Genomic DNA, 7,407 nt, shown 5'->3' with positions numbered 1-7,407 from the left:
CAAAAACATGTCTTTGAATGAGGCTAAAGTGTTGGAGCACAGAATCTGAGGTGGAATTGCAGATTTCTCTATCTGCAGCTCTGTGTGTGTGTGTGTGTGTGTGTGTGTGTGTGTAGACAACAGACTGAGGAACAGCTTGTATCCTAGAAATGTCTATAAGTATTTCATGAGAGAGGTTTGTGCTTTTTAAATGGAAGTCCATTGGACTAAAGGTTTTTGGAGCAGCTCCTGGTGACTCTCAGTGGTATTTAAGATTCTTCCCACTGGCTTTGCTTTTTAAATCAACTTTTCAAATAAGAATCGTCAGACCTACTCTAGCAAAACACCAGAACACACATTTGGATGTGGATGTGAGGTTAATTAGTTGAATGGCTACAGTGATCTTATTATAAGTTTATGTAAGTGATATCAGTATCAGTCTTAATGGTGTTGTTGGGAACCACTGTCACCACAAGGAAGTGTTCTACTTGCAACTATACTGCAAGTATTCACTCAGGTGTTCCAATCACTTCCATGGTGACAGGTGTTTCGCAAAACCAAGCAGCTATGGAGGCTGCTGCTACAAACATTTGTGAAAAAATGGGTTGTTCTCAGAAACTCCGTGAATTGTAAAGTGGTACCCTGATAGGATGCCAGTTGTTCCATCGGGAATGACAGCAAAAGAGGACAACCAAAAGAGAAATGAGACAGGGACAGAGGACAGAGAGGGTAAAGTTATGAATCACAAAGAGAAATGGAGCCGGTGTTCAGAAACATCTGAGCGGTAAAACGAGGCAGGTGTTTAATTTGAGAATTAAGGTAGTGTGAAAGTTCATAAGTATGCTAATAGCACTGTGTCTCAGTCTGCCAGATGAAGCTTCCTCGACTGCTCAAGAGGAAAGAAAAATCCACCTAAAAACCTGTCGGGGAATGCACAGTGAAATTTCATCCTCATTCAGCTCACATATGAGAAAAAACGAAAAAAAAAAACATTTAGGCACACTCTAAAAAGTAATTCAGAGGCTTAGTAAATATCACTATAAATAAAAGTTAGATGAGCCTGATAAAATCTATGAATATCCTTTTAGTAATTATTTGAGTTTGATAAGTTGAAATAAATGTCTAAAATGTTAACTTATGTGTTTGTGTTAAATAAAGGTATTTATTTACATTTATCTCTGACAAAAAATTCAGTATGTGGTTCACAGAATACCTTCTTTGCATGTACTTAATATTTTTGTTTAAAATTGAATCAAAATATTTGAGAAATAGGTATCTATACTCACCAGTATCTTGTACTAAAATCATTAATTATTCAAATCAATATTATTTATTGTCAGCAACTACAACTGAAAAGTGTAAGTAAAACACGATAATGTAGAGTAATTGAGTACCATGAGCCTGTTTTGTTCATTTTGTTTTTTAAATAATCTGAGCTTTTGTGTTTGCTCTCCTGGTTTGCCATTTATCCCTCAAGTATGTAAGGCTTAGAGCTAAAAGGCTCTTGTCTTTTTAGAGCTTGTTTATTTCGAGTTATTGCCATGTTTATGAAAGTTAAATTTTGAAATACAATAACATTCATGTTTGAATGCTAGGGGGTGATCGTGGCTCAAGTGTTGGCAGTTTGTCTTGTAATCGGAAGGTTGCCGGTTCGAGCCCCTGAACCGACAGTCTCGGTTGCCTACTGGTTTCGGTCAGTTTACAATTTTAAGTAAATGGAACAAAATTTTGGATTAACTGACTATATTTCAGTTACATTGACCAAGCATGTCAGTGTTATTTACTTGATTTTTTCATGTTTGTGTAACCACCACAATTATTCATTTCAACTTAATATGTTTAAGCTTTAGTTATTCAATTGATCAAGTATATTGAACAGATTTGACTGGTTTCCAACCTACTCAATATTTTTAAGTGTAAAAGTGTTGCCTCAAAAATTTTAAGTAAACGTCATGTGACCCGTGGTAGGTACCTATTTAAAATAGGACAGAGCCGTAGGCGCACAGTCAGTAAAAAAGAATTTAATTTTTAATACAAAATAAAAGTAACAATGTAACAGCGGCACTTAAAAACAATTAAAAACTTTACCTTATTTAAAAGCGATAAAACTGTATGATTGCCCGTGAGACAGGACAAGCGCTGCGGGGAACCATTAAAAACAAATCAACATAACACAGGTTAAAAAGGGACGGCAACTGACACACGACCCCAAATGGGCAAAACACTATAGAGAAAAACAAAAGCTTCAGTGCCGCCTTCACTCAGGCCCACCGCTGTGCATGCAGAAGCGGTGAGGGAAAAAAAAAGGATTTGTTCTCCCTGCAGCGCCTTCACCGTTCGCGACAATATATCTATACACATTTAAGAAAAGGGTTAAAAATACTAAAAGAATCAATATTGGTAGTGCCTACTGATACAGAAAAAAATAAAACAAAAACAAAACAATCGACAGCCGCAGCAGTCGGGCCGTCGACTTACACCAGTTTAAAACAAATTAAAACACTGATGTGTCGGGTCCTTTGCCCGCAACCAGAAATCCACCTGGCAAAGCAGCAGCTCGGTACTCTGTGAATAAAAGGCAGGAGATCACTTATGCTGGACAATAAAACACAGGAATATTCCTCAACTTAATTGTTTTGTTACCTGTCCACAAGTTCGTATCACACCCAAATAACTGTGGGTCAGTGGCGATGAAGTCCACTGTACTGTTCTCACGGGAGCAATGTTTCCCACCTACAAGGGTGCACATAACTATAAACCTCTGCCAACAGCCAGAGCTCAAATGGTACATTTTTGTGTGCCTACCGTTCTAATAGAAGTTTAGGGGAGGACCCATATCAGACTTTCATAGACAGAAGTTAACACCAACTTGCCCAACTTGGACCACACACTTGCAGCTTCAGGTTTGCTGAGGAATACCTAATTGCCCACACCTGCGCTTATGAAAGGAGCACAGACCAGCTCCGCCCACCAGGGGCGGTTCCAAGTCTCCAGGTCTCACCTGTCACAGTCAGTTTTAGTTTTTAGAGTGTGGCTGCGCCTGGCTCTAACCATAACATACATCTCTGCAGTTTTTGGTATGTAATTCGTCTCTGTTTTGGTATGATTGCTACTGACGCTAAAAGAAGTATTAACATGAACAATGGAGGCAACATGTAGAGTCACAATCCCACCGTGCCTTTAGTTTGTTCCAAATGTTTATGGAAGAGAGAACTTTTGACACTATTTAATAACTATTTATGCTGATTTAATGTGATTCTATTTTATAATACCTATAAGCTAATCTTAAAATTAATGCTCAAAGAACAAATACATTTTACTAAGAAGAAGAAAAAAGTTTCAAACTACTGCTTGAAGAGCATCTTACATTTTTGTGTAATAACAGAGCTATTCGATCCCAGTCACAGTTTTATTTCATTCATATCAAATATGAAGCACAGTGGTGAAAAAACATCTGGCTTTGTTATATCCTGGGAAATTTGGAGGCAATGACTTAACTATGAATTCTGTTTCAGGTTAGGTTCAGGTTATCAGTAAAAGCTGAACCTCAAGTTCATCTTTCAACAGGGTATTTATCTTGAGCCCTCTTACTAGTTTATCAAGGTAGGTGTACATGAAAAGAATTGATCTTACAACTAAGGAGATGAAGTGTGGAGTAATCAAAAAATTTAGTTATGCAATTAAGCAAAAATATCTATTAAAAGTCCAGGTGTTTATGTCTTTAAGACATTCCTGCAGTTTAACTAATTGGTGTGTGTTACCTGGCTTCATGGACAGATAGAGCTGCATGTCATCTGCATAGCAGTGAAAATGTATGCTATGTCTTCTAATGATGCTGCCTAAGGGAAGCATGTATAATGTAAACAGAATTGGTCCTAGCACTGAACCCTGTGGAACTCCATAATTAACCTCAGTGTGTGAAGAGGACTCTCCATTTACAATTTCACTGATGATTCATTAGTGATAAAGTTTATAGTTACCACCGAATCCGGCGACCTTGAACCCTCGCTTAACTGTGCTGCTGGGGGCTTCCCATGATGCACTGAGGGGTTCTTCTTTATTCACCTCTGAATGTCTATGCAGGCATTATAATTATTCATCTCTGGCTCTCTCTCTGAGTTATGACGGCCATTTTCATTGTTCATAAGTAGTAAAGCATCTTTTATGAACAGTGGGAGTGCACAGGGAGATGAAGAAACACTGTAAACAGGCACATTACACATTGGTATTGGTAAACTAAAGGTCTATTTTTCTCCTTGTCTACATGTATGTGCACCCTAGAGCTAATCATTGTACCTTCTGTCTGGTTGTGCAGATTAGCTGAAGAATTCACAGAGTTGAACCCCAACCTTACACCAGACCACAAACCTTTGAGGTCTAAGCCTTAGTGATGACCCCAACTCTAACCCCTGACCCTGACTCTATCCCTATATTCTGAAGACAAGTTCAAAGTACTTAGTAAATAAGTTTAGTTGTTAGTGCATTTAGAATGACTATCTTATCTGCCCCGTGCATCACAAAACCTTTGAAACAAAAGAAAATAAATAAATAATATTCTGATAGGGTTGGGGTCATGGTTAGTAATGACTTAGACCCACAGGGTTAACCAGTTGAGAGCTGTAAATTAATAATGATGTTCTGACAAGTTTTAGCCTGTCTTGAATTTTGGTGAAACTTGCAGGGAGTTTGCAGGAGTCCTCCCTGTGTCTGTTTCTCACATTCCCATCGTCGAGGCTACAACAGCAGACCTGGTCAGTGTTGAGGGGTTAAAGGACACCGTCACACTGACATGGACCTCCAGAGGACAGACTAACAGTTCAGTCAGGGAGTGACTGTGATGCAATTTCTAATTCAGCTTGCAACAAGTGCCCCATGTGAATGGATGCCTACATGTGTGTATGTGCTGTATGTTTGTGTGTTTGTAATAGCTGGAAAACATGAAGGCTGTCCCTGCCAGTACTGGCACAGGGGCTCTGTGGGGTAAGGAGGTGGGGTTGGCTGGGACAGGCCAATGTCTGGATGGCCCTGGGGTGTGGTCCCATCCTCATCAGTGCAGATTTATGGTCATCCATAAGCATCTCTACGCTGGCTGCCAAGATCCAAGTCAGCAGCTAATTAAAACCTCACTGGAATCTCTGTGAAGTCACAGACCTACCAACAATCTGCCAGCAGGCTGCTGCACACTTCTGCACAGGCGGAGATGACTATTTATATGTAGTGTAGATGCTGAGGCATGAAATCATACACTCCAACTGCAGATGATGAAAATGATGACTCACAGTAAACTTGGACTTTTCTTTCTTTCTTTCTAACACACACACACACACACACACACACACACACACAAAGACTGCCACAGGTGTGTAAAATCAAGCACAGCCATGCACTCTGCCCTTACAAGCATAAGTGAAAGAGTGGGCACTACACACTTTATATTTATGAATTACAAAGTGTTCTTTGTATTTATATTTATGAAACATTTGAAAGACCACTTATTCTAAAATTAAACAGTTATATAGTGTGAACTGAATAACACACATTTCATGGCGTGCTATCTATCTCTCCTCCTTCACTGATGCTCCTGTGAGCAAACACACTTCTGTCTTTTTAAAGTAAAACAAAGACTTTGAATGAACCACATCAACAATGGACACTGATGAGTTCCTCTCTGGCACAGGCACGCGGGACTTAAACATCGCATAATCAACACCTGGTACACATTATGTGGGTTTGTAAAGAGGTTTGCTGATAATTGGCTCATGGATAGGGTTAAGATCACACTTACCTCTTATATGGAAATTTCACCTCTTTGGCAAAGCCAAATGAATATGACAGAAGTATAAAGTCACAATACATGTAGGAGAGTGTTCTTGCAGTTCGGGGTCGTGGGGTCTGGAACTTATCCCACCTCGCAACAGTCAGGCTACATACATGTGTACATACATGTGGCAGAAAGACAAACAATGATTCCCACCTTGGACACAGAAAGGCCCCGGGCAGCTGGTGGATTCAAACCCAGGTCCTTCTTGCTGTAAGATAACTATACTAACCAGCACACTGACTATCACTTTCTGATTCTGAAATAATGTGACTAAAATGTAACCTGACCCCAACGACACGGATGTCAAGACTTTAAACTGAAGCAAATTCTTTAAGCAAACTTTGCTTTATTAATATAGCAGAGTTCTGCAGTGCTGTATAGGAGAGTGTGGACTACATATTAGTAACAATTTAAACCTGTGTTTTCATGAATCTTAGCTCATGTGCTTTCATGATTCCTTAAGACAGACTGAAGATGAAGGGCGGTGTCTAGTTTGCCCCGTTTTTCTTCTTTTCTTTGATATCTGTAAGCAACAAATGACACAATAAAGAAGAGTGCAAGAATTCTGACAAAAGAGCATCGCCTCGAGATGCAAGAAGCACACAGTGCAGTGAAAACGCACTTGTCCTCTGTCTGATTTCTCACGTTTTAGATAATCAAATATTATATTTTTTTATATTAGACTAACCTGAGTAATTACAAAATGCTGTTTTATAAATGGTAAATTTATTATACTAAGAAAAATAATGTAACCAAACCTTGTTGTCAGAAGTACAGAAAAGCTTATAATGGGCATGATGATTTGGATTTTTAATGATTTCTTTGAACTCCATATACACACTACACTTTAAATCAGCGGTCCCCAACCCCCGGGCCTCGGACCGGTACCGGTCCGTGAGTCGTTTGGTACCGGGCCGCGAGAGTTGAGGCTCAGGTGTGAAATGTATGTTTTTCAGGGTTTTTATCGGTTTTCAGCGTTATTTTGTTATCGTTTTTATCGTTAACTCGGTTTTCCTGGGTCTTTTCACGTGTGTTATGAATAAATCTTCTTTTTTTCCGTACCGGCACTAGTTTTATTTTGTTGTATTTATCCGCGACACCTTATAAACCGGTCCGTGGCGCAAAAAAGGTTGGGGACCGCTGCTTTAAATCCACTTTTCTTTGCAGTTTCAACTAAACTGCAGGATTTTTAAGCATGAATGAGTTTAAGGTCAGTCTGATTTGAATCCTTACTTGACCAGACTGCTCAAAAAAAGTATTTTACATTTTTTGAGCCACTCAGAAGTGGAAGTATTTAGCTGGACCTTCAGGGCATGAAAGGATAGCTGGTAGAGAGCGGGCTGTCCTGATCCTGAAGCAAGAAAGTAGCAGCAGAGTATCATGTAGCGCTGCCATGTAGTATCCTTTTTATGGAATGATGTGTTGGGAATCACACTGGGAACCTTTGGAATGATCAAGATGTTAGTCTAATATTGAACATATTAAATAAAAGAAATTATTTGCAATTTCAAATACACAGAAAGCTTACAAATCAAGAAGAGGATAAATATTTTTCCACAGCACAATGAATGAAGATCCAAGTGCAGAGGAGGACGGAGGAACGGCAG

General features: G+C 39.3%; 1 long non-coding RNA gene across 1 annotated transcript; it reads right to left on the bottom strand.

Annotated features, from left to right (window-relative positions):
- Positions 1–1,905: 1,905 nt before the first annotated feature.
- Positions 1,906–2,982, bottom strand: LOC102082223 (uncharacterized). The gene is made up of 3 exons (XR_270188.4): positions 2,785–2,982; positions 2,623–2,712; positions 1,906–2,544 (listed from the first exon to the last, which is right to left on the bottom strand). It is a non-coding gene; the product is annotated as an uncharacterized LOC102082223 (long non-coding RNA).
- Positions 2,983–7,407: the final 4,425 nt, after the last annotated feature.

Source organism: Oreochromis niloticus, linkage group LG19 (assembly GCF_001858045.2).
Source record: "Oreochromis niloticus isolate F11D_XX linkage group LG19, O_niloticus_UMD_NMBU, whole genome shotgun sequence".
NCBI classification, from domain to species: domain Eukaryota; kingdom Metazoa; phylum Chordata; class Actinopteri; order Cichliformes; family Cichlidae; genus Oreochromis; species Oreochromis niloticus.
Note: the sequence above shows the minus strand (reverse complement) of the source record. Positions and strands in the feature narration are given on the sequence as shown.